The sequence below is a fragment of the Molossus molossus genome, unplaced genomic scaffold (genome assembly GCF_014108415.1).
Source record: "Molossus molossus isolate mMolMol1 unplaced genomic scaffold, mMolMol1.p scaffold_m16_p_11, whole genome shotgun sequence".
Taxonomy (NCBI): domain Eukaryota; kingdom Metazoa; phylum Chordata; class Mammalia; order Chiroptera; family Molossidae; genus Molossus; species Molossus molossus.
The window spans coordinates 64,102,155-64,129,841 of record NW_023425346.1 but is presented as its reverse complement, the minus strand read 5'-3'; the positions used below and the strand labels follow the sequence as shown (position 1 = coordinate 64,129,841).

Below are 27,687 nucleotides of genomic sequence, written 5' to 3'. Positions count from 1 at the left end.
GAATAACGTAGACAGGAAATTAGATAATCTCCTAAATATATAAACATGGACAATTTAGGTAGGGCTGGCTGGAATCTAAGCTTTAGCAGGTTTATAACTTTCGTAGGTATAAATGAATGGTGGCATAGACTGATTGATCATTTCACCTTGTCACATTCATGCTAGGGTGTGCATATTTGGAAAGAGGAAAGATTTTGTTAAACTTGATGAATTCCATTAAAAAAAAGAATTAATTTGTTTTGATAGCACAATTTAAAAGGCCTAGGAGACAGGATATAAGATAGTAATAAGATATCTAAGTAAAACATGGTTTGTTTTTTGAGTGGGGGGCAGTATTTTTTCTTTTAAATGTGGGGTTTTCTACATAGAGGAAATCTACACCCCACTGACTAGTTCCTCTGGAATGTAATGGACTCTGGCTGATTCTTAATCATAAGTATGGGTCTATCTCACTGAACAAGCTTTTCAAATATAATAAAAAACCCTTTCAAGATAAATACTCGTGTCCAATTGATTGCTTATTTTATGGGACAGTGCATCTTGGAAAAAAGAATATGTCATTTTCTTGCATTTAATAACAACCTCTCATGTTTTAGCAAATGTATAATGTTCTTTATCATCTTTATCAATAAAACTTCATTATTCAAAAATAAATGTAAGCTACTTGTTAATCGTAATTAGTTACATATATAAATCATTATACATATTCCCCAGTTGCAAAGGACCTTTCTTAACATCCTGATAATTTATTGTTCTTAATAAAAAAAAACATTCCAGTTTCTTCCAAACCATTGCTTGCAAACTCTTATATTTATTTGCTTACAATTAGCACCAACAGCTCATTTCCATGTGATACATCTAGTATCTAGCCTCACTATCCCTTATCCAATAGATACTTATAGACATAAAATAATTTTAATAAATAAAGGCACACTTGTATTAATAGATGCAAAACTAAAATGTATTAAGATGCTGAACTGTCTACCACTAAATTTATAAATGTAATGCAATCAAGGTAATGAATAATTCCAAAGTTCAACTGAATACAAACAAACAAATAAATGGACCATAGAGTCTAAACTAATTTTGCTAATAAAATTTAGTAAATATTAGAATGTACCTATTTTCCTAAGCTTTAAATCAATGATGAAAAAGATGAATTATTTCATGAAAATTGTCTATCAATTTTGGGGGGAAATTTTTTCATCTGAGCTTCAATTTTTTCATCTGAGATTCATCTGTATTAAGATTTAAATGTGAAAATGGGCCTACTAAATTATAAAAAGTTATGAGTAAACATTTTTACTATCTTGGAGTCAGAAAGAATTTTCACTAAAACTGTTACACTTTAGCAATAACTTCAAATCTTCTATTGTCAAAATTTAATCTAGCCAGAGATATTCTCCCTATTTATTTTTTTTCCACCTCTTGTCCATTTGTCAAATTTCAGAGTCTACTGAATGATTATATAAATAAGCTATGCAAAACATTCTAAGTTAGAGGAATTGAGACATTATAAAGCTCATTTTTTTGTTACAAAGAACTTCAGATGAGATTTTATTTCTAGCTCCTATCTTTAATTCAGAATAGTTACAGTCAGAGGTTCAGAATCTCAGAGCGCTTGAAGGGACCTGAGAAGTCCTGTAGTTTAACCTGCTCATTTTAGAGATTTAGAAGGTAGGAGCTCAGGGGAGTTTAGTGATTTGCTTCATATCCCACAGCAGTGGTAAAAGACAGAAGATTAGGAGTTCCCCTACCTAAGTCTCATTTCTGTGCTTCTTTCATTAAGTTAAAATTAAACCATATATGAATCAAACTAATATGATAGCAAACTGCAATCCTGGTTCTCAGTTATATGTTTTAAACTCCCCAGAGATAATTTTTCAACCTCTTTCTTGCTGGAATTTGTCATACACATATCCACCTTAACCTTTAATTTCTAGAAATAAAAAATTTTAAATTACAAAATGTACAATTAACTTCACATATACTTACTGTTTTAGGCAGTCAGACAGACAGGAGCAGAGTAAGGACAATGGGCCGGGTGCAGAAGGTCACCAGAGCAGAAAGCCCAGGATGCCTAGCAAGAGGCAAAACTGGGAAAACAAGAACCTAGCCCCCAGGGCAACCTCTCCTCCCTAGCATCTTGCTGGTCATGTGTTCTAGACCCCCTGACCTTTTCTTCCCTAACAATAACATCTAGGCTCAGCTGTATTCAGCTCCAGGCTCAGAAAAGCAATAAAACCAGACAAGTGACCCTGTGACTACCCTCAGGACCAGCTGCATTGACTAATGACCCCACCACCACCACCCCACCTTGGCACTGACCAATGGACACCACAACACTGAAGGAGCACAACCAGAAAGCTAATGAATATTCTATTGAGACCCTCCCCTGAGACCTCCCCTAAGATTCCCAGCTGCAAGAGAGTGATAAATACAGTCAGGATGAGGGACAAAGTACATGCTCCACCCCCATAGTATACCAGCACCATTCCCTTCCCCCATTCTTTCCTCTAAGGGACTTGCCATCAGGGGAGCAATGGGCAGCAGCAGCTCGACTCCGGACCTGTCTCCAAGGCCCCCTTTTCTCCGACTGACCAGTGAGCCAAAGCAGCCCAGCCTAGCCTCTCCTGCTGCTTCTATGCCCTTCCTAGTTTCACTGTCCTAAGTGTGGTTTTTGCTGTTGCCAATACATTCTTTCTTACTTTGCTGCACTTTGTCTCTTGATTGAAATCTCTCCTTCAGAAGACAAGAACCAAGGTCTTGTGGTCTCGCCAGTACCATGACCAATACTCTGCAAGTCAGAGGTCAATTTAATGAAAAGAAAGCAGTTTGAATTTGGATTTTTTATTGTTAAGCCACTTCCAATTTGTCTTCTTCAAAGTATCCAATATCTATTAGGTGTATAAGTTGCAAAGATACTTAGAGAAAATATTGTGTGATTCTCTTAACTTCTCCGTGGAGATGACTGGCACCCGGACAGTGGAGGCCTAGTAAGTTCTTGGCTATATGTCTTCATTAAGAAAAATTGAGGCCTTATAAAAATTGATCTGGCACCACTTCACAGAAAAACGTTCAGGAAGAGAAACCCAGCTGTCAGATGTCAGTAGGCATGTAGGGCATTCGAACCTTGCCCTAAGGAACAGTGAGTCATATGAAATGCAATGTGCAAGGGAAGCGGACACATAAAAGGATGGAACAACAATGATGAGTTCCTGAAGACATGCAGCGGGACAGAGAGCAGTGATAAAGGATCTATTTTGGGGTCCAACAGAATGACTTGGGAATTTAAAAATCAGAAATTATGTCACTCGGCTTTGCATTTAAGATAATTTAGCAGCCTCTATTTTTTTTTATTAATACTGTTATAATTTATTAGGATGATACGTGATTGAATTGTTAATTACTGAAGAGCCTAAAAATAACTTAGGACAGGAAAGCTACTTTAATTTTGTGGAAAAGGGAGCTGTGAGGTATAACAATAACTGCAAAATTAATATTATTAATCATCTGGCATGGAACTATAATACAAATATAAATAAGAAGACACCTTTAACTGCAACAGTCAGCTTTTTGGTTGAACCAGTGTCCTGAAGCTTTTAACTAATGTGCAGGGTTTAAATTGAAACTACATTGCCCAGGAGTTCTAAAAATAGTACTTAAAGCAAGTTAAATCTTTAAAAGAGCTCACCCTCCGTTTCCCTGTTCCCTTATTTATAAATGATATCCTCTAATTTTCCATTTATGGGAAAGGTTTGCAGCCATTTATAGAAATATAACAATGACTACGTGAATCAGAAAACAAAGAACTCTTCAAAAGAAGAGTTGTTCAAATGAGCAACGTAGCCTTATTAGTTTACTAATTAAACATAATTTGTTTTATATGTATGTACAGTATCATATATTTATAGTTATAAAATTAGCCACAGACATTATATATGTGTGTGTGTGTATGTATGTATATATATGTACATACGTATATATGTATATATACATATATATATATTTGTGTATGTGATGTTTGTGGCTAATATTACCAAATTACTAATATTACTAAATCTGATAGGACCTAATCAAATGAATTTAACACCCTTAGTCCTCTGGCCAATGGAACAAGAGCAGGAAGCTTTAATCCATACCCAAAGGTACTAAGGAATTTACTTTGTAAGTTTGACAGATGTTCTTAAGCCTTCTTTATCAGTATTTTGTTAGATTGACTTTCAAAGTTTTCCTTTAGTCAGAAGTTATTTGAAGTTAAGTTATATATAATTTTGTGAAATTTTTCTCACTGCTGTTAACATGTTCACATTATCCTCAACTTCATTGGAATTCCGACATGTTACTTTCATTAGGTCATGAATGTTCTTTTGTAATGTATGTAATACCTGACAGTAGGGCCATCCAAAGTTTTGACAGGTGGCAGCACATTTGGTGGGTGTATCATCGTAGTATCCTGGATGACAAGAGAACATTCCTGTGAATTTGGTTAAAATGTTATCAGTGAATAGTGGAATTTTACAGAACTTAAAGTGATATGTTTGTGTGATTGTTTTTTGTTAAAATCATAAACATATGTATTTTAAATGTTGCATTTTAATGGGAAATTGGGAGGAGATGTAGCAGGCACATTTAGGCTGCCACCATGCTAACCTGAAAGTAAACAAGAACTTTGTTCTTGGAGCCTTATTTCTTAAGAATGAGGATAGTAGTGGGCATGACCATGGAAGATGGTCCCTTTTGTTCCAGATTTTAGCACTAGGAAGAAGTGGATGCCATGAAATGTTCAGAAGAAAGGTTGTTCTGGAAGAAAGGATAACTTGGTCAAATGATTCTAAGGAGGGAATGATGTGGATGGTTCAAAGTGCAGAATGATGGTCAATGTGATCAGAGAAGAATAAGTGAGGGTGGAAAAGTGGCAAAGACCTTGTCAAAGAAGGAGTCGAAGCCTAGACCATGTCAGTAATGAGATTTAAATTTCCTTAAAAATAGAGCATTATTAACAAGTGAGATTTGTCACTGCTAAACAAAAACTTCATGCATGTAAATGTGTTTTAGATGCATCTTTTCAGACTCAATGGTGAAAGCAACATATAAGTATAATCTAATTTACCTTGCCTTGCATTTACACAGTGTTTGGACTTGTAGAACTTAAAAAATGTCAAATTTGCATTTGTAAATTATTTACCTTCATTAGTTTATATTGGGACTTGAGATGCTTTCATTGAAATTACCCTTATGAATTGTCAATTTTCTGCTACTTCTAATATTAAGCTCTGAATTATTGCCAAGAAATTCTATGAAGTCAATAGAGATCTTTAAGTGAAAACTCAAAAGCATTAAGAAAGCTTATGTTAAAAGCAATCTGCTATAAAATATTTTATGATCAAAATATTTTAATTACTTTGTAAATTTTTACAACTTCACATATTTTAATAATTTATTTTATATTATTACAAATTATCTAGTATATGTTACAATTAGGATCATAATCTAGTCATTTTAAAGAGATGTACATTTTTTATATCAACAAACACTGTGTGTGCCCTGGCCAGTTTGGCTCAGCGGTTAGAGCGTTGGCCTGCGGTCCAGAGAGACCCGGGTTCGGTTCCCGCTAAGGGCATGTACCTCGGTTGCAGTTTGTCCCTGGCCCTGGTTGGGTCGTGCGGGTGGCAGCCACTCGATGTGTCCCTTTCACATCGATGTTTCTCTCTCTCTCTCTCTCTTCCTCTCTCTCCCTCCCACTCTATCTGTACAAAAAATGGAAAAATATCCTCGGGTGAGGATTTAAAAAAAAAACAACAAAAAAAACAAACACTGTGCATCATATTTAGAATCTGGATTTTCTACAAGCTATTTTGAAAAAAATAAAAACTCTTCTCAGTCTCAGGATTTACTGGCATACATATGGCCTACTAAAGGTTCAAAGTTGAAATTTATTTTGGGTATTTTCCCAACTTTCTGGAAAAAGCCACTAGAAATAGAAATGACACATTATTGGGATTTTTTCTGCACAGTTCTAGAGATTTCATTTGTCATCGCAGCTGAAAATGCTATGAAAGAATCTTTCTACTCTTTTGGTGATTTGGACTAACTAGAAAAACAAATATGCCAATGGCTATCAGAAAATTTGTTGGTGAGTTAATTTTGGTTAGTAAATGTGTCACACATATTAATAAAATAATGTACATGTCATCATGGTCTTACTTCCACTTTCTTCAGGAAAATTTCAGTATCTACAGTACCAAAAATGGATTAATATCCAAGAAGAGAGGATACATAGAAAACATAAAGTCTTAGTGAAAACAATAGAAATACCTAGAACAAACTGAAAAAAAAAAATACTTATTTTGTTTAAGTCGCTGTGTTGGCTGAAGTGATGACATAATAAAATAAAAATCAATGAAAACGTAAAAACACAGAAAAGAAATAGTGCAAATAAGAATATAGATATACCTTCTTGATGTTGCCATGGTGAAGCACAGCAATTACGCTAAAAGAAAAAAAAATGCAAACCTAAGTATATTTATTAAGAGAAAATCAGAACCTTGAAGAAACATATTGGTTAAGTTCAGCTAATGGGTATAAGAGCAGTCAAGTGGTTTCCAAAATGAAGGAGTATATGACAGACAAATCCAATACCTTATTTGATATATCTGAGAAATAATTTTTACCACAATAGAAAGACAGTATCTATTTCAAGAGATTTTAAGCTAAATAAATGAATTTAAATATTCAAAATATTATAAACAACACACAATACATGCCATTATACATTTGTCCAAACTCATAGAACATACAACACCAAGAGAGAACCATAAAGTAAACTACAGATTGTAGGCAATCATGATGTGTTAATATAGGTTTATTGATTGTAACAAATGTGCCACTCTGATGGGGGATGCTGACAATGAGGGAGGCTATGTACGAGTGGGGAAAGAGGGGATATGGGGAATCTTTGCTCCTTCTCTTCAGTTTTGCTGTAACCTAAAACTGTTCTAAAATAAAAGTCTATAAAGAAAGCACACAGGCCCTGGCCGGTTTGGCTCAGTGGTTAGAGTGTCGGCCTGTGGTCTGGAGAGACCTGGGTTTGGTTCCAGCTAAGGGCACGTATCTTGGTTGCAGTTTGTCTCCGGCCATGGTTGGGTCGTGTGGGTGGCAACCACTCGATGTGTCCCTTTCACATCGATGTTTCTCTCTCTCTCTCCCCCTCCCACTCTATTTGAACAAAATATTGAAAAATGTCCGCAGGTGAGGATGAATTAAAAAAAAAGAAAGAAAGCACACATACATCTAAATAGAATTATTTTAATCCTTCCTCTTTATTTCTGAAGGAGATTTTGATGTGCATTTGATAGGATTTTTGAATAAAGGGAAATGGAAAGTGAGAGATATGATTCTAGGCATTATTAATCTGTGTCCTTGTTCATGATGAGAAATTCTATTCATACCTTCCTAGTTCTAAAAACACTAAAAACCATTCTCTCCATTCCCTGGATCACCTAACCAAAAAGACATAGTCCTTCTCTTAAATAATTATTAGCAAAAAGTTGCTTAACCATAATTATACAACCTGAAATTACTGCTGCTCAATTAGAAACAAATGTTGCAGAGAAAAATTTTAATTCATTATACATACAAATTTGCTGTGATTTGTAATCAGGGCAATGCACAAGAAAACCAGAATGAGATACTACATACACCCACCTGACTTGGAAAAATGTAAAAAGTTTAACAATAATACAAAGTATTAGAAAGGATGTGGTGCATAGAATCTCATAAACTGTTGGTGGGAGTATACATTGGTGTAAGAATTTTGAATTGCTTGGATCCTGAAATCCCACTGGCAAGTATATTCCTTAAAGAAATCCAGACATGTGTACCAGGAGATACTGTAAAATATATATATATATATATATATATATATATATATATATATATGCGCATTGCTTCACTATTGTAATAACAAAATGGTGGAAGCAATCCAAATGTCTCTCAGCAGGAGAAAGGATAAATACCTTGTGGTGCGTCATACTACGGAACTCTGCAACAGTAGAAACAAAGAACCATAGCTATACACATAACAAGGATGCCTCTCCAAAACAGGGCTGAATGAAAGAAGCAAGTCTCTGAAGACTATATTCAGAATATTTCCACTTTCTTCTCAGTAAAAATAAAAACAGCAAAACTCAACTGTGTAGAACTCATAGATGTGTGGTAAACTCATAAAGTAAAGCAGGAAATTATTAGTACAAGTTTAGGGTCATAGTTTATTTCTGGGGACGTACAAGTAACAATCAGGGAGAAACATGATGGACAAGCTGGGTCTAGGTATACAGGCATTTATTTATTGAAACTGTATATATATGCTATACATAAACTACATATATGCAGTTAAAAAAGTTTTACAGTTATTTGTACAACAGTATGAAAAGTATGATTCCTTACTCTGGAATTATATATTTGTTGTGAATTTATGGACCAAAATATCAAAATGTAGTGTATTTGTGATAGGTCAGGGTGTTTGGTGGGGGATGGAGCTGTCTGGCATGGTACCAATCTAGTTTGAAAGTTTACTTCCTTTTGTCAGAATATTGTTAAGATCAGGCGTCTCCTAAGATTTCACAGTTAAATCATAGTCATATGCACCATACAAACCTTTAAAATTTTACAAATATGATTCAGGTGGGTGAATTCTATTTGGCTTTAGGTTACTTTCCTATTTATACAGAATAAATTTTGGAGTACCAATGATGAACATCCATGAAACAACGTGTGTGTGTGTGTGTGTGTGTGTGTGTGTGTGTGTGTGTGTTCCAATGAAAGAAGAATCAGTAAAGTTGTATTTTGTATTTTTACCAAGTTCCTAAGACTTCAGTTTAGATGATTCCAACAGGGAAAATGTGGCCCCAAGTCATAACAGTAATAATTCTCAAAGCCAGAATTAGAGGAGAAGGTAATAGATAATACATAAGTCCTGTTATTTATATGTAGTTCAGTGTGAATTTGTGTTTATTTCATTATTTAGACATGTCCCTTGTTCACTTTTTTTGGTTATTATAAATTTGTTATGTTTTATTCCCCAATATCTGGAGATTGGTAAAGAGACAACTGCTTTTGGGGCACACTCCGCTGAGTACCCCTGACTGATTCTGTAGGTTTGAAATGAGCAAAAGGGTTTGCATTTTACAAGCAGCTCTGCTACTTTAAATGTGGTATGATTAATATAGCTCAATTTCTGGGCTGTCTTTTGAGAAACTGTCCTAGACAGACTAAGACTTGCCAGTAGATCAAGACTCTTTGAACTCTCCACTCTGAAGTCAAGTCATCATCTTTACCAGTTGGGTCCAAGAACATGATGACCACCCAGGAGTTGGTGTTTGCTGCTCACAACTTCTTCACAAACACTCCTCACCTCTTATCAAAAGGGATAACCCTTAGGCTTAGCACTCAATCCATTTCCCAAACAAAAGGGAAGACAAAGTTTTCCTATCCTAAATGTTTAGCCAAGCAGCTGGAAGGTATTTGCATACTAGCAATTTGTCCATGTTGTCAGAGCCAAAGTATCTCCACATCTTAATTGATGCAGTTCAGTGCTGTGTTTTTATTTCCTAACCTTTCTGGCAAATAAAATATGTCTTATTGGACCAATTTATCTTCTTTTATAGCCTCTCCTTTTATCTTTTTTCTCTTTTGCTTTCCTTATTCTGTTTATTTTCCCCATCCCCTTGTTCTTCTGGTTTCTTTTACTTTTAAATCCCATGCCTCAGGTTTTACTAATCTTTTTACTCAGTAAGCAATAATTACTCAGTTAACTACATTCTTATAGTCATATATCTTTATTCTCTGGATGAGATTTTTCTGAATTTTCTCTGTTTTTTCTAATTGGTCCTTAATTCCCTAATCTCTTTCCTTTTGTTTCTAGTTTCATCAACTTCTGGGTGAATCTCTAAATCTTTCACCTTGACATTTACCACGACGGTGTCACCAGACCTGTAATAAAATGAGGTATTCTGACTTCACTCCAAGGGGACAAAGTTTAGGGTGTGTAAAAACTTTAAATTACACTTTTAAAAACAAGCAATTAAAAGATGTGATACATGTGAACATGGGGAGCACATCTGCTCCTTTAGAAACAAATGAGGTAAGGACCCAGTTAGTAAGAGCAGTTAGTTAAAACAGGACTAATCAGAGAACTGTTAATAACATTTTTTGTGGGCAGCATCACGAATCACAAAATTAATTTACGGTCATAGTTCATGCTGTAGGTTAGCTAGTGTGTCTCTAATGTTCTATCCATCTCCTGGAATGGAGACAGTTAGCACAGTCAAAGTGATCCAAGTATATGAGCTGAAGAACTACTAAAATGAATATGAATTTTATCCCACTTAATTTTACCTCCTTAAATCCACTATACAATGGCAAACATATTGTAGTAATTTGTTAAACTGTTTTAAGTGGACAGCATTTTTTTAAAAACTTAATTTGGTATCAGCCAATTATTCAGTCTTCAAAAACAGTCTTTTCACCCCACAAGTAGCATTCTACTAGAAAGGGCTCTCAAGAAAAAGTGTGTGGTCCTCTGCTGAATCTAGAAGAGAGGGAACAACTATTTTGGCATTGCCTTTTTCCTGAACAGAACAACTGGTAGTAGCCACTTGACATTGTAGGGATTGATACTAACTTGAAAAAATATGAAGTGCCTCTGCTCACTGTGAGAAATTAGTCATTTTTGTACTTCCATGTTAAGGGCAAACTACTTGAATTAAAAATTCTGTCAAGGCTTACTTAATGCAGAGTGTAAATGCCTTTCCCACCATTTTATCAAGCTCATTTGATTAGAACTTTCCACTCTTGTCTTTTTAAAAAGTGTTGCTGGTTTTAGCTTTATTATTATTATTTCCATCTATTTTAAGCTACTTGGGATGTACCAAAAATTGAATGGAGACTTACTGGTAAAACAAAATACAGTTTTTGTTAAGGCATTATTAGAATTTATGTTTTGTAATAGTAACTTTATTATAAGTATATGATTCAATAATAACCACATCAAATAAAGTCAGAAAGTTCAAGAAGTTATTCTATATTTTCTTTTCTGTTTTGAGCAATACTTCATTTAGGACAGAGAGTTGTGTGATCCGAACTAGTTTGTTACTTATGCTGTAAAATCCAGTCAGTGTCTTATTACATAATATATTGAAAGACAGTGAAATTACAACCTCAACATATTTCTTATATGTATATGCTATAGACATATTTTCAGAATCAGTCTTTTTCCCAAAGGAAAATGATTATTTCCTTGAATGATATACCTATCTGGGATCAGAAGCAAAACCAACCAACCAAACATACAAAAAAACTCAATTATGACATTTCTAAGTGAATGAACAATTAGCACTCTGTTTTAAAAGAAAATTAAGTTAGCTATACAAGTCTCAAACATATGGAGAATCTAAATTAGAAAAGAAAAATATCTCCTGGCTGATGTGGCTCAGCGGATCGAGTATCGTCCCATGGACTGAGAGGTCCTGGTTCGATTACCGCTCACAGCACGTGCCTGGGTTGCGGGCTCCATCCCCAGTAGGGGCTGTGCAGGAGGCACGTGATCGATGTTTCTCTCTCACACTGATGTTTTTACCTCTCTCACCCTTTCTCTCTCTCTAAAAAATCAATAAGAACATATATATATGTATATATTTTATCATCCTCACCCGAGGACATTTTTCCATTTTTTGTTCAGGTAGAGTGGGAGGAGAGAGAGGAACAGAGAGAGAGAGAGAAACATCGATGTGAAAGGGACACATCGAGTGGTGGCCACCTGCACAACCAACCAGGGCCGGGGACAAACTGCAACTGAGGTACGCGCCCTTAGTGGGAACCGAACCCTGGTCTCTCCGGACCGCAGGCCGATGCTCTAACTGCTGAGCCAAACCGGCCAGGGCAATAAGAACATATTTTTAAAAAATTATTATAAAAAGAAAAAAATATTGTTATACCTTGTGAACTGTGTCAATTCAGAAGAAATATTTTGTAATAATCCACCATGAAATCTCAGACTAATAATAATTTTCTTTAATTATACAAATATATATTTCAATTTATATAATAGTCCATTGGCTTAAGTACGGAAAACTTCCCAAACTATACAATGATGAAAGGCTGTGGACAGTTGGCATTGTTCTTAGAATTATCTTTAAATATTTATAAATCAACACTTTTTGAAAAAGCTTGATAAATGATAGATTAACAAATGTGTACCTTATCGCTTATCAAACAGAAGTATAATTATTTTGGCAATTAAACAGAATTTGTATTGTCCCATATTACTTTTTTAAAGATTTTTTTTCTCTCAATTGCACTGCTAAGTTTTCTTTCTTCCATCTGTCTATAGACTTTTTAATGTTATTGTCCAGAAAGGCAATAAGTAATGGAGTAAGGCTTTTGTTGGGAGGCAACAGTTGGCAAGTTTGCCAGTTTCAACAAAAAATTCTGCCAGTTTCAGCCATTGTTTGGCCATTTGGGGAAATACTTTAAGATTTCATGTTAAAACACTGAGCAACCTTCTCATGTACCCTAGCTTGAAAGGTCACTCCTTGGAATTTAGTGAAACCTGAACACTAAATACATTACACAGGCATCTTTGCTAATTTATTTTCCTTTACAAAAAACAGTGAAGGGATAAATATTAGGTTGACCTAAGAATAATAAAATGGTAATTAGTTTCTGAATATTTTCTCTTTGGCAAAATAGTGATTCTAATATCTTAAGAATTGCAGCTCTAGTGTCTATTGTATACTGCATAGAAAATCACATAAGTCACCATTTAGTTTTCTGTGGAGGCTGATACAACAAAACATATTCATTCATTTAATCATTTTTTAAATTTTAGTTGAATTTATCGGGGTGAAATTGGTTAATAAAATTACATAGGTTTAGGTGTACAATTCTACAATACACCATCGGTATATTGTATGTGCATTCACCATGCAAAGGCAAGTCTCCTTCTGTTACCCTTTATCACCCCTTTACCCTCTCTAACCTTCTAATCCCCCCCCTTTCCCACTGGTAATGAGCATACCGTTGGTTGTCTAAAAGTGTTTTTTTCTTTTTGCTTAATCCCTTCATCTTTTCACTCAGCCCCCCAAATTCCCTCCCCTCTAACAGCTGTCTGCCTGTTTTCTATAGCTATAAGTCTACTTCTATTTTGTTTGTTTGCTTTGATCATTGGATTCCACATATAAGTAAAATCAAACTCTCTGACGAGTTTATTTCACTTAGCATAATACTCTCCAGGTCCATCCATGCCATCACAAAAGGTAAGAGTTCCTTCTTTTTTAATGGCTAGTAGTATTCCATTGTGTAAATGTACCATCAGCAAGAGGGAGAGAGGGAGGAAGAGAGAGAGAAAAAACATCTACGTGAGAGAGACACATCGACTGGTTGTCACCCACACTACCCCAACAAGGGCCAGGGACAAACTGCAACGGAGGTATGTGCCCATAGTGGGAACTGAACCCAGGACTCTCCGGTCTGCAGGCTGACACTCTAACTGCTGAGCCAAACCAGCCAGGACTGTACCATGGCTTTTTTATCCACTCATCTACTGATGGGCACTTGGGTTGCTTCCAAATCTGGGCTATTGTAAATAATGCTACAATGAACATTGGGGTGCATATATTCTTTTGAATCAGTGTTCTGGGTTCTTCAGGTATATAGAATTGTTAAATTTCAAGCACTTACCACATGCAGACATTTATTGAGGTGCTTAGACTATATTAGTGAAAAAAAAAAAAGAAAAACAGACAGAAATGCTTATACTTGTAGAGTTTACATGTGAGTGATATGGACAGAAAATAAACAATAATATAGAAAATACGTCAATTATAGTAGATGGTTTGTTGTAAGGTGATTGGTGTTAAAAGAAAAAGTAGTACAAGCTAAAGGAGCTGAATATGAGCAAGACGATTGTGATGGTGTAGGTATAGGTCTTTAAAAAGTGATTAGGACAAGCCTCAGAAAAGTTTTTATCTGAACAGGGACTACAGAAGTACTAGCAAAAAACAAACAAACAACAACAACAACAACAACAAAACGTGTCTGGAGGTGGCGGACTCAACAAAAAGAAGAGACGCTAAAATCTAGCATCCAGGAACTGTAGGCCCACAAATAAAAAAGAATAGCAACTTTTTAAATATTCAGGTGTTATAATGATGGATATATAATGAATAGTAAAGAAAAGAAGTCATGGCTCTGGCTGGTTTGGCTCAGCGGTTGGAGCATTGGCTTGCAGACCAGAGAGTCCTGGGTTCAGTTCCCGCTAGGGGCACGTACCACCCCCCACCAAAAGAAATCATGATAAACTTAGAAAGTTATACAGTTAATTTGTTCAAATAAGTATTCCCTCATTAACTTCTATTATAATCTTATATTGATAAAGTAATATGATACCCAGTGATCTTTGTTGTTTATTACAATTTAATTCCAAGAGTTATTCAAATTGGAGTTGATATACTGTGATAGCTCTCCAGATAGAAAAGCTTAAAATTTGTATTTACAGATAGAAAAGCTTAAAAATTGTATTTACAGACTTCCATGTTTATAACATTATGTAATTATTTCTGGAAGAAAATCATACACCAGGATGTAGAACAATCCTTGAGGTCTCAACAATTTTGAGTAATTAGGAGCAAAGTGTCGTCTAAGTGTAACAATGTAACTTTTTCAAGCATACTGTTATTTCTAGACCTACATCCCAGTTAGACTTAATGAAATCCTCTGAGAACACATTGAACCGGAGTCTCCTATTTCTAAGTTAAGAATACACTAGACATATTTAGCTTATTCAGGTTTTTAGCTTTAGAAGCCACATATGTTAAAAGTTTTGAACATACAGTCTTTTACGGTGCACGTGTACTAGAATTGAGACAGCTGAGAACTTACAACCTTGAATGTGCAGACTTTTCAAAAATATATTTTATTAATTTTTTGGAGAGAGAGATAGAAACATCAATGTGAGAGTGAAACATTGATTGGCTGCCTCCTGCACGCCCCCTACTGAAGATCAAGCCTGCAACCTGGGCATGTGCCCTGACCTGGGGGGGAATCAAATCAGGACCTCTCAGTCCTTGGGACGATCAATCCACTGAGCCACACCAGCCAGGCAAATGTGCAGACTTTTATGGTACTGAAGGTGTGACAGTTGAGAACTCTGTGAACAAGTTAACTTTCAGAGTCAATCTGAAAAGTTGCACAATTAATGGATTTTTAAAGATGTTTGAGTTGTACAAAAACTGAAATATAAACTCTGTTAAGTTTGATATGATCATTTTCAAGAAGGTAGGCGGAGTCTGGTTCATTCAATATGCACATCTATTAATTTTGTGATCCAAAGACTTGGTAAGTCTTGTTAAATAATTTTTGAGCTGATAACATGGAACACAAAGCAGGAAATCCTTTTGGAAAATGTATAATTAAGGAAGTTAACTATTGTGAAGAATTCAATTAATTAAAATGTGAACAATATTTGGGAAAAATAACTTTATGAATTTCACCCCTGTCAGCTTGTTTTATTTAATTTAATTATTTATTTTTCAATTTTATTTTATTTTTCCATCACCATTTATCCTTTCTCTGCTCTCTTCCATCTCACCCCTCCCCCCCACCCTCCCAGTCACCACAGTCTTGCCCTGTCAGCTTGTTTTAGATTATCTTAATACTTGCTCACATCTCATTTGAAGGCCTTTCTGTTCCAATTAATGAAACCAAACTTTCTTCAAAGCTTTATTCTTAAGGATATGACTTTATTATAATCACACTTTTTGCTTTAAAATTAAATAATTTCTGATACAAAAGCATGACATTAGCATTGGATTTAGGTGGGAGAAAACCTATCTGTTAAATTAATAGAAGGTCAAAGTCATATTAGAACCAATTAAAAGAAGGCATTTTAGCCAAAGCACATAAAATTGTGAGCTAAGTGAATCTGTTCGATTGTTCTTCATTTGTTTTGTTTTTAATGTGTTATCTATAATTCCAGATTCTCAAATATAATAAATATATAGAGAAAATATCTGATCTATGAGGTTTTGTCATTTTAGAAAACACCTCAGCGAAGGCATTCATTCAGTCTTGATCCTGTGACAAGATGAAGTGGGGCAGCCAGCAGTAGAGACTAGGAGTTTATACTTTAATTGGTACTGTCTCAGATGGAGGTGGAACTGATGCTGTCCAGAGTAGGAGTCATGCCTGGCTTACCTTCGACACTTAGCACAGGGTCTGGTGTTCACGAGTGCTTGCTACACTGAGGGTCATGCTGTTTAACCTTAGCACCCCCTAAAGCAGAAATGGCATCGTCATGTGACTTAAAACACCACTGTTTTCTAACAGGATTAAATTCCTGTGTGAACAGAACATTCCCCCAAATAAAATACGCTGCAATGAGAACAGATTTTTAATTTGGTAAAAGAAGGAGCAATTCTGGAAGGTCTTGTGTTTATCATGTAGAAGAAGACAGGCGCCCCTGGACCGCCTGAGCCCAGAAGTAGCTCCTGTGCATGGGCTTGGGGAAAGGTGAGGGTCGGCAGGTGTGGGTGAGGGGATTTAGTAAAAGGACAGGGGTGCAGGAAAGGAGACGAAAAGTTGCCAACTGCAGAATCTATCTGCTGTGTAGTTTTTCCCTAGAGCTCTGCAGTGTTGCCCTCTGTTTGATGAAAAATAATCTTACAGGCCTTTTGTTTCTGATGTCTATTTTTGGATAAGTATCTGAGGTGGCTAAAATATATATATATACAGTTTACCTCATTCTAAATAAAGAGTAAAGAATAACAGTCATGAGAATTCATTTGCACAGGTTCGTAAATGTGAGTCTAAGAATTCTTAATGGATCCATCAAAAAGGAAGAGTCCATGAAATTCATGCAACTATATGCAAAATGTGAGTCCCTATGACTATAAAATAGCTTTCATTTTTCTGGAGAAAGAACTTATAGCTTTTATACATTCATAGTGTGGATCATAATTCACAAGTATTCAAAACAAAATTTTAGAGTCAATTATATTAAAACAAAACCTAAATAAGTGGGCATTTACAATCATGTGGCATAGGTATTCTTTTATCATATTTTTGAAAAATAGTACCTAAGAAAATATAAGTATCTACCATTTAACAGTAGTAAGAAGTCCTTGTAATAAAAACATTAAAGAAAGAAATCAGTGCTCTGGATGGTTTGGCTCAGCGGTTAGAGCATCGGCCTGTGGACCAGAGAGTCCGGGGTTCGGTTTCCGCTAAGGGCATGTACCTTGGGTGCAGTTTGTCCCCACCTGATTGGGGTCGTGTGGGTGGCAATCACTCGATGTGTCTCTTTCACATCGATGTTTCTCTCTCTCTTCCCCCCTCTCTCCCTCCCGCTCTGTCTGGAGATAAATGCAAAAATGTCCTTGGGTGAGGATAAAAAAAAAAGTAAAAAACAAAAAGAAATTAGTCACTGAAATTTTGGAACCCTGTAAATTGAGTTTAATTTTATAATTCTTAATGTTTTTTCTGATTTTGAGCCTCTGCAGTTGTTACAGTAGTCAAAACTAAAAATGTATGGAGAGATATCTAAATTTATCTTTAATGTACTATAGTCCACAAAATGCACATAAATAACATATATGCACTTATTGTGTTATCTTATGTTAGAAGAAATAATTTAAATTTGATGGATCATTATCCTCATTTAAATTTATGTAACATCAGTAATAAGAGGTCTAACTATATAATATGTGCAATAGCACAACAAAATAGTTAGGATTTAGTCATCATAGACAGAGTTAAAATCAGAGCTTTGTCAATGATAACTGACTTTGGGCACACCATGTATTTCTCAGAGTTTCATATGTCAAAGAATGAAAAACAAACAACTTCTGTTTAATATACCCTTTTAAATGGTTAGAATGAAGTGACTTTAAGTGCTCAAGTTTTATAGAAATTATGATTAACAACATTAGTTTTATTACACAATAGCAAAAGGGTGGTCAGTCACTGTAAACACGTTAGTTACAAACAACACTGTTCACTCTCCCTGCCTTTTGAAGAGGCTGTATTCTCATGGTCTGTCAGTATGTTGATTGTGGAATGAGCGTTTGCAATAGAAACAAGCTATATATATTAGTTCTGTTCACAAAAGATTTATGAGGCACACTATAATTTATTGAACACCTACTAAGTGCCAATTGCTGTGCTAAACATTTCCCATGTACTATTTCATGCATTCCTCACAAAACCTTATAAAGCATTTAGATTATCAATACCGTTATAGATGAGAAAGGGGAACTAATAAGTGGTGAACTTGGGGTTCATATGTAGATGACCCGAATCCAATGTCCTCTGAGTTGTACTTCCACAATAGAGTTTATATTTCAACTGTGGGGTTTTTTTTTAATTTCTTTTCAATTTTTTTGCAATTGATAAGAAAGAGGTGGGAAAAAATAATACAAAAATAATTTCTTACTGAGCACATAAACTCATGGACTAACCAGGAAACCTAAAATTGTTTACCTTACCATCATTTCAATACAATGGGACATTCTATACTTTAACCTACGGTTCCGGGAACAGCGCCCATTCACTCTAGGGATGACTAGACCAGCTGCCAATTGGAAAAGGAAGCAGAGTGGTTAGGAGCATGAACTCTGGAGTCACACGGCCAAGATTCAAGTACTGGCTTTGTGACCTCAAGCATGTTACTTAGGATCTCTGTGCCTCGGTTTGGGAGTTTATCTGCAAACAAAGATAATATCCCTACGGCTTTGGGGAATATTAAATCAACTTATAGCTGAGTAATTAATAATGTACATAGCACATGGCAAACCCTCAAAACTAAATAATCTCAGCAGTAGCCAGCCACCCTTTAGAACAAGGTTCTCCTGTGTGAGTTCAGTGTGGAAAAAGGCACCCATTGCTGACTGCGGGAGAGAGCACTACAGCAGGGAAGGCAGACTCTCCTGTTTGAGGAGAAAAAGTTATTTATCCCTCAGAGATATTAAGATACATGCACTCTGCCCTGGCCAGTTTGGCTCAGCGGTTAGAGCGAGTGTGGGCCCTCAGACTGAAGGGTCTCGGGTTTGATTCCTGGTCAAGGGCATGTACCTGGGTTACAGGTTTGATCCCCAGATCCAGATGGGGTGTGTGCGGGAGATAACCAATCAGTGTGTCTCTGTAACATTGATGTTTCTCTCTCCCTCCCTCCCTTCCACTCTATCTAAAAATAAATCAATGGAAAATATCCTCGGGTGAGGTTTTAACAATAACAACAACAAAGATATATGCACCCAGTAATGCATCCTTCATTTAATAATGTTAAGGACCAGGGGTTAAAGCTGGGGATAAATATATATATATATATATATATTTTACCCAAATAAATCTGACAAATTCTAAGATAGTTTAGTTAGTTAACTGAGAGTTTAAAGAAATTGTGTTTGACACATTTAAAATGCAGCAAAGTCCTTACAGCATGACATAAATGCTAAGGTATTCTTCATTCAGGCAATTGCTTCAAGCAACTTTACCGAATTTCCTATAACACAAAAGCATACGTTTCATTTTTTGCCTTAGCTAATAAGGTATATTGGCTTGTTTTTAAAGAAGATTTAAAATAAAAAAACTTTCATTGAAAGTCAATTTTTAAAGAAGATATATGCACATTGATTAATGAAACAGTTAAAAGTGTTGCTCTGATAGGATGTTTCCATTATCTAAGTAAAAACAAGTCTCTTAATTTGCCTCACATTTGAAAGTAACTTCAGAATTAAACCAAAAAGAAAAAACACATTTTTGTATTGTTGACATTCTTTTCCCACAATTTTAGTTCTCCTTACTTTCTGTTATGATGTTATTTATTTCTTTCCAGTATTACCAAAGTTCCAATTTTCCCTTCAAATTACCCTTTGAAGGGGGCAAATGGATGTTTATGCACCAATATCTGCTTAATGATTGATCTCAGGCTAATGGACATAGGTTCAAATTAATTCTCATTTGTAAAATTTATGAACTCAGTACTTAAGATATAAGACACATTTATCTTGGTTCTGATGGATAAACCTAAGACTGTGTGCTCATGAGTATGCTAAATGGTAAGGAGGGGGTGCTCTTATAAGCCATCTAGTTGCTATTTAATTATGTCACTGCTATTTAATGCATCAATGACATGCTCAGGAGCTACTATGGTTTCATGAGAAACACAATTGAGCTCAGGTTAACCTCAACCTAATGGAGAAATAACTGCAGACTTATACAAAATGTTATGCTATATTAAATTTTTTAAATTAAAAAATATGTTCCATGTTAAGAGAAATAAGATTTTTCTGAAAATTGAGCTCCATCCAACAACCACAGTGAAGTACAGAGCTATAGCCTCAGTATCATAAAGGTTATTTTTTTATTATTAAGATTTATGTTAGGTTGAGTTGAGATTTTTGTTCTTTTAACTGCAGTAAGGTAAAAAACATGCATTTATTTTAAACCACGAAAGAATAAGCAGATAAACTTTGTTTTACATTTTAAAAATAAATACACTATTGTGACTACTTTTGAAAACAATAATATATTGGTGAATGGGTTTTGCATAATATTGTCTCTCTCAAATAGGCAAAATAATTTAAGGAAAAACAGAAAGAAACATGTTTTATGAAAATATTTGCAATTTATCATCTGATGATAATAGTAGAAACTTAATACACATAGATCTTAACTCAGTTCATAGCAAGTGACTCTATTTCTTAATACTAAAAGGTAAGACACTTATTGTGTTTTTAAAAACTAATTTCTTTTTTCATAAAATAATATCAAATTATAAAAATAATTTGGTTTTGAAATTTCTCAAATATGAGAAAAAGCAGGGATTATTTGATCTAATCTGATTTAATGAACAATATTGTAATTCTAATTAGAAACAAAAGAAAACTCTGGATTTATTGAGGTCTTTTCTGTGTAAATTGGAATTGCAATAGAATGTATAAAAATATTTTCCATTATTTCTATGGATTTTGTTGATTTAATTGTCACATTTCTAATGCATAGATTCTTTTTTAAAAACTAAATCACGCTAACTCAATAATTATATTCCAAATTTTACAATTCAATGTATTCTACTTATTATTTCTTCAATTTTAGGCTTTAAACTAAGGCTATACATCTTCAAGATTAAAAACCAACTTATAAGTAGGTAAACTAAAATCAAGGTGTGAAAGTATCCAGATACTTTGAGTTGCACAACTGCTCTTGACGAAAGAATTTGGGCAGGGATGGTTGTCTATGTGAATAAAGAGAAAAATGATTGAGCCCTGGCCAATTTGGCTCAGAGGTTAGAAAGTCAGCTTGTGGACCAGTGAGTTGTGGGTTCCATTTTGGTCCAGAGCATGTACCTTGGTTGCTATTTGTCCCCGGTCCTGGTTGGGGTTGTGTGAGTGGCAACCAATCGATGTGTCTCTATCACATTGATGTTTCTATCTGTCTCTCTACATCGATGTTTCTATCTGTCTCTCTCTCTTTCTCTCCCTCTCAGTCTATCTAATGATAAATAGAAAAATATTCTCGGGTGAGGAATAAAAAAAATAAAAGAAAAAGAAAAAAAAATGATTGAGATAGCTGGTTAGTATGCAGACCTGATTTTGTATTTTGGGTAAATATTTATTTCCCACTTAATTGCATCAAAACATTTTCTCACCTTAAATGAAATGATTTCTTGAATCATTTAATGATAGAAATTCTTTGGTAGAAAAGAGAGCTTCCCCAAGAGAGTATAAACATTTATAGTTCATACACAGACTTCAAACCAGACACAGACAAGTGTTTTAAATAGCTGTGCACTGATTTTCCATTTGCAGTGTATTCACCGACAGTCTGATTGAGTCAAGAAAAAAGAGGTGCTACAAATTTGACACTCTGAGTGTCTTTCTTTAACACCATTGCAACAATACAGCTTATGTTTATGGGTGAAAAGTTTGTCTGAGTCCTAAACAAAGATAAAGAAGAAAGCCAATGACCTCAAACAAGATTCTCTGAATATATTTGTTTTCTGAAAAGTTGACACCATAATCATTATATCTCTAAACACAGTTTTTCAAGCTGCATTCTAAGTCATACAGAGTACAAAATCAGTTTTGTTTAGTGAATCCATATTTTGATCATTTAAAAATTATTTTGCTAATTTTTCTGTGAAGTTATGAGATAATCCTTAAAAATTGTTACTGTCTAATTTTAACCATGTAGATAAAAATGTAAAGCAAATTATTGTTATAATGGCTCCAAATGATCTGTTAGAAATATATAATAATGATATTACTTGAAGTCTCATGAGTTTTTACATGTTTATCAAAAACTTTTTCCACATTAACATAAAGCACATAAGCTAATCTTTTTTGTCTTAATATTATTTTTATTTTTTTACTGAAATTCAAACTTCTGTTATGCAAGAAAAAATAATGGTAAAAATACAGGTGAATGTAAAGAGTTTCATAAATATGCTACAGTGTTGACTCCATTTAAATCTCATTATATTCTAATATCATGAGTAAAATACATATACCTTGGTCATTCTTTAATGTAATTTTAAAATTACAGACTCAGTTTTAATTTCTTTTATTTTACTGTTGTATTTTTTCAAAGTGATAGTTTTAATATATTCTAAACATTTATATATTTTAATTAACACAAATAACATTTTAGCATGTGCTAGATATATTTTTTAAAAAAGACATTGTAGTAACAAAACAACAAAAATATATTTCTTGAAGATAATTGAATACTGCAGGTATTTTAACTTACATTTTTCATGTAATTTCTCAATTTTATGTTTCATCTCACATAATTAGAACTAGCCTTAGACTCTGTGCATTGATTTTTCTGATGCTATAGGCAAATATCATCTAGAAAAATAAATTAATTCTTTATGGTTGAAAGCATACATTGATGCTCTCTCTTGTAATTAAAAAAAGCAAACACCAAAAAATAATAATATGAATTTTTATTCAAACTTTCAAACATTTGAAATGTTTATATATAACATTTTCTCAAATATGAGGTCTTTCCCTAATGATCCTCAATATCCATTGTCTAGTGTTTTAAAACAGTATTAAAAAAAAATAACAATGATAATCCACACTATTAATGCAGTTACAAAAACGTAATTAAGTTATGGAGGGAAATCAGGGGGTTTCGGGTATCAATTTAGAAAAATTAGAGAAGTTTGGGGAGTTCCAAACTAATACCTCCTTCTAAGAAAATAATCTAAATTAAAAATAATGCTATTTTAATTTTTGTTACTAACCCATGGCATTGGGTTAGGCATTTAATGTGTTCTTTCCGTTTCCTCCTCTAATTATCAGGTGGCTATTTAAAAGGTCACATTCTAAAAACACTTTTCCATCTAGCCATGTGTCAGGGTATTGAATGCAATTAATAATAGAAAGTAGATAAGAAATCATCCACACTATTTTTAAAGAATTACAAAAATAAGGCTTAATTGAAGTTTATATTATTTGAATAAATTTTGGGGTAAAAATGAGTATACAGTTACCAGGGAGTTACTCAGAATGAGTCTGTCGTTCACGTTAATGTGTTCAATTCTGAGTGATTAAATACAGAATTTCTCCATTGAAGGGCATTTTGCAGAATATAATTTCATTCAGGTAAGACAATGTATATGTATTTTGTCAACCAATATAACTGAACCCAAATCTGACACCAATATTTTTCTTAGCCACAAATTTATGATATCTCCATACCAACAACTTATTAAGTAGACACCAGTTTCTTAGTGTCCAGGACAGTCTGTACCATTGAAAGAAGTATTAATAGACGTTTCATCTCTACATTTCATAAGTTCTATTCTGAAAATGCTTTCTTTTAAAATACCTACTTTAATTTTTCTGTTTAATAATCTGATGCACTCATTTGGGAAAGCTTTGCTACTTTTCTTAATCCGCAGTTATCTCACTATCACACCCTCCCCTCCAAAGGTTGCAGAGGGATCCCAGACAAATTGAATTAACACATTCTACTAGCTAATAGAATTAGAGTTGATATGGAAATCTCAACATTTTCTCAACCCTACCTGTTTTTTTCCTTTGTAGCCCACCCCATTATCCAACACAGCGGAAACAGTTCAGGGTTAGCAAAAGAGAGATTTAAACACATCCGGCAACAATGAACAATGAAAATTCCAGTAGTCCAATAGTTAGAGATAAGTAGAAGTAAAAGGCAAATAGAAGGCAAATATAATAAATCCAAAGTGATTACTTTCCTTTAAATTTTCCATTGTGTTCAACTACAGAGTGAGTGAGACTCTGGGACTCCAAAAGTAGCTATTCTTTTACCCCTTTCTTAGAATCCTGATTATATGGAAAATTTAAAGACCCTTCTTGGGGTGAACAATGTTTTCCAGCTGTCAATATTCAAGTTTAGCTATTAGCCGAACTAATTTTAAAAGGCATTGTTCCCTGATATTTTCTTAGAAGCATGACTTTTAATCCACTGAGATTTTTTATTATTTGCTAAATTTATTTTCTAAACTATTACTGTATGTAATATTGTCTAATAGTAAAAGATTTTGTACACATTTTGGAGTAATATACTGTAGTTTCTCTAATGTGAAATAAATAAGGCTATGTTTCAACATTATTTCAATGCCACTAAATTCCCTAGTAGAAACATGGTCAAACTGCATGAGAATACTACTCAGAATAAATATATTCATTTTGAATAATGTACTTACCCAGTACAGCTCCTAAGGAAATTCTTGGTGAAATATTCTTAGAAGGGAATGTGATTTTCTGAGATTCCACAGCAGAGATTTACCCCCAGGCAAGGCTGGGAAGAGGGAAAGCCTTGCAATGTGACCTGCAGACAGGGTGAGGTCCAGTGAGCAGAGCTTGAGGATCCTGGAGCGGGAGGTGATACTCTCTGCTGGAGAGAAAGGGTTGCTCTGAGTAGATTGGAAGTGTTGTCACATTGTAAGTGCTCAGCAGCAGAAGGGAAACATCAGAGCTTCCTGTTACATCACTCTGACCCCGCCTGCAGTTAGTGTTAGGTTACTTTCTTTCTCAAATAGCATACCCCAGGAAAGCAGCACTCCTTTCTCATTCTGAGACCAGAGCAAGAAGCAGCCTGAACAGACAGAGATCTTACGCTGTGTGAATACATTATTAAGAGCAAAAACTGGCTGGATTTCACCTTGACTAAGTTCTGTTAGAACTTGCCAAACAGAGTTGACTGTGATTTGAAGAAAATCTGAATATAATATTTCATTCAAAGAATTAAAGGAGTTAGGGGCATGGGTGGTGTGTGTGTGTGTGTGTGTGTGTGTGTGTGTGTGTGTGTTGAATTATATTTGACAACATGTCTGAGGAAATTATTTTCTTCATAAATGACCACAGAAAAATAATAATTGCATCCATCAAAATTAACTCTGATTCAACTCTTATTAATTTGGAGCTCTGATAATCAGCTATTCTTTGATAAATTGAAGAAACTTTATTCTGTAGGTTTTTAAACATCTTTTGCTTTGTTATGAAATTAATATGTGTGTGTTCTTCATAAACAAAACCATTGTGTTTGTATACATATACAGAATTATTTTTCACTGTATATAAGTATATATATTTGATAAAATAACTTTTTGAGAACATATTCATAAATTTAAAATAATTGCACATATTTAAAAAATTTGACTTGTTATCATCTATAAAACTAAAGAGCAATTTATACTACATTTATACCTCAAAATGGCCTCAACAAAAATGTATATAATTTATACATATAATAGTACGAAACAACTTAAAATCTGTAAGATACATTAATATTTTTTTAAGTTTTGCCTCAAAAGATAATTTTATTCTAAATGTATTTACTAAATCATTGTAAGTGACCAGGAAAGAAAGTTTTAAATTAGAAACGTCTTTTAATAATATGGGAAGTGTATGAAGATACAACAGTAATTATAATTCCTGAAAACTACACAGCATTAAAAATCACTTAATTTATCTAGGTATCAATGTACTCATCTGTAAACTAATAAAGATGGATCAAATAATACATAAAATCCCTTATATCTCTAAGACTTTGAATCAACAAACTATGTAATATTTAGAAATAAATAAGATATTGTGATGTTCACTCCGTTCATAGTAAATTTGGGATCAGAGGCATTGAGAAATTGGTAGTTTCTGCAATTGTGGAACAAAACGAGATGTTAAAACACTCCTTGTAGACTAACACAGGAAGACAAGGCTGCATAACTTAAAGGGATATCATGTTTCTGACACACTAAGCTCCTAACATTTTTATTACCTGGATCCATGAAAGAAATTTATTATACAATCTTTGATTTTAAGATCAATAGAATCAAGGTCAATAAAAATACAAACATATAAAAAATAGGATACATACGAACCTCTATCAATGATCATTAAAAGACTTGTAAGAAACTGAGCTATACCTATTTTGTTACTGGGAGATAGAAAATAACCAAGGAGTTCAATTGCCAGGTTATTGAATATTGTATTGGTTTGCTTCGCCTTGGGAGGCTGATAAGATGTTACTGCATTCTGAGCTATTTCCTTCAGCCTCTGCGAAAAAAGTCAGCGATGCAGATTATGAATAGCTCCATAAACAATGACTCTAATCAGAATCCCAAAGTGAACGGTCCCAGGTAAAAGCTTTGCTAAATTCTGCTGTGCAGGGAGCACACTGCTCAGGGAACTAAAGAGTAGAAAGCCCTGGGATTGGACCATAAGCCATGAAATTCCAATTCTGGTTCTGATACTTTCCAGTGGGATCTTTGACAAAATATTTTAGGTCTTGATATTCCCATTCCAAAATTTGTAGCAGAATCAAATACTAGATTTTAATATCTGAATCATCTCTGTCCATGTCTGCTTATCTCCATGCTTAATATAATTTGTGAAAGAGACGTCTGATCTCTTGGAAAGAAATCAGTATATAGCTTTGAATTTAAGTTATGAAAAACTAAAACTTTTCCTGTTAAGTTTAAAAAAATTAATATTTTCCCCAAAGATTAGTTGATTTATTTGTCCAACACTAGTAATTTGTCCAAGTCTAGTGAATGAAAAAAATAATCTGTGCTATGAATTTATGTCATAAGACTTCAAATCTTTTTTTTTTTTTTTTCTATCCTCACCCGAAGACATTTTTGCATTTATGTTCAGAAAGAGCAGGAGGGACAGACAGAGGGAGAGAGAGAGAAAGAGAAACATTGATGTGAGAGAGACATATCTAGTGGTTGCCACCCAAATGACCCCAACCAGGGCCAGGGACAAACTGCAACAGAAGTACATGCCCTTAGCAGGAACTGAACCCGGGACTCTCTGGTCTGTGGGCTGACATCTAACCAAACTGGCCAGGGCAAGACTTCAAATCTTGAATGCTCTTTCTCCTCTATTATACACCAAGGGTATACTAACTGGAAAGCTAACAGAAATTATAGTATTTATATTAAAATTATTGGTCAGGCACATGTTTATAATCCATGAAGACTTGGGTAATTTTATCACTGTCATCTATAAGTCTTATTAAGAAGTAACAGACAAAGTGCATTCCACTAATCAAATCCTTAAACTGTGACCTTTTATAAACTCTAGATGAAATAAATGGCATAAGGACTTTTGGGAGCCTCTCTGGGTATGGAGG

At 34.3% G+C, this 27,687-nt stretch overlaps 1 protein-coding gene across 3 annotated transcripts in view; it reads right to left on the bottom strand.

The window, feature by feature from the left end:
* CALCRL (calcitonin receptor like receptor) overlaps nt 1–24,950 on the bottom strand; it is a 99,501-nt gene extending 74,551 nt beyond the window's left edge. The window contains exons 1-2 of one of the 3 annotated variants that reach the window (XM_036255045.1): nt 24,755–24,950; nt 6,457–6,493 (exon numbers count right to left, since the gene is read on the bottom strand). The gene's annotated coding sequence lies outside the window, so the exon portion shown is untranslated. Of the gene's footprint in view, nt 1–4,388; nt 4,442–6,456; nt 6,494–24,754 lie in introns of those variants that run through there. The other 2 variants (XM_036255046.1, XM_036255047.1) reach the window with 2 other exon arrangements.
* Between the last annotated feature and the right edge of the window lie 2,737 nt (nt 24,951–27,687).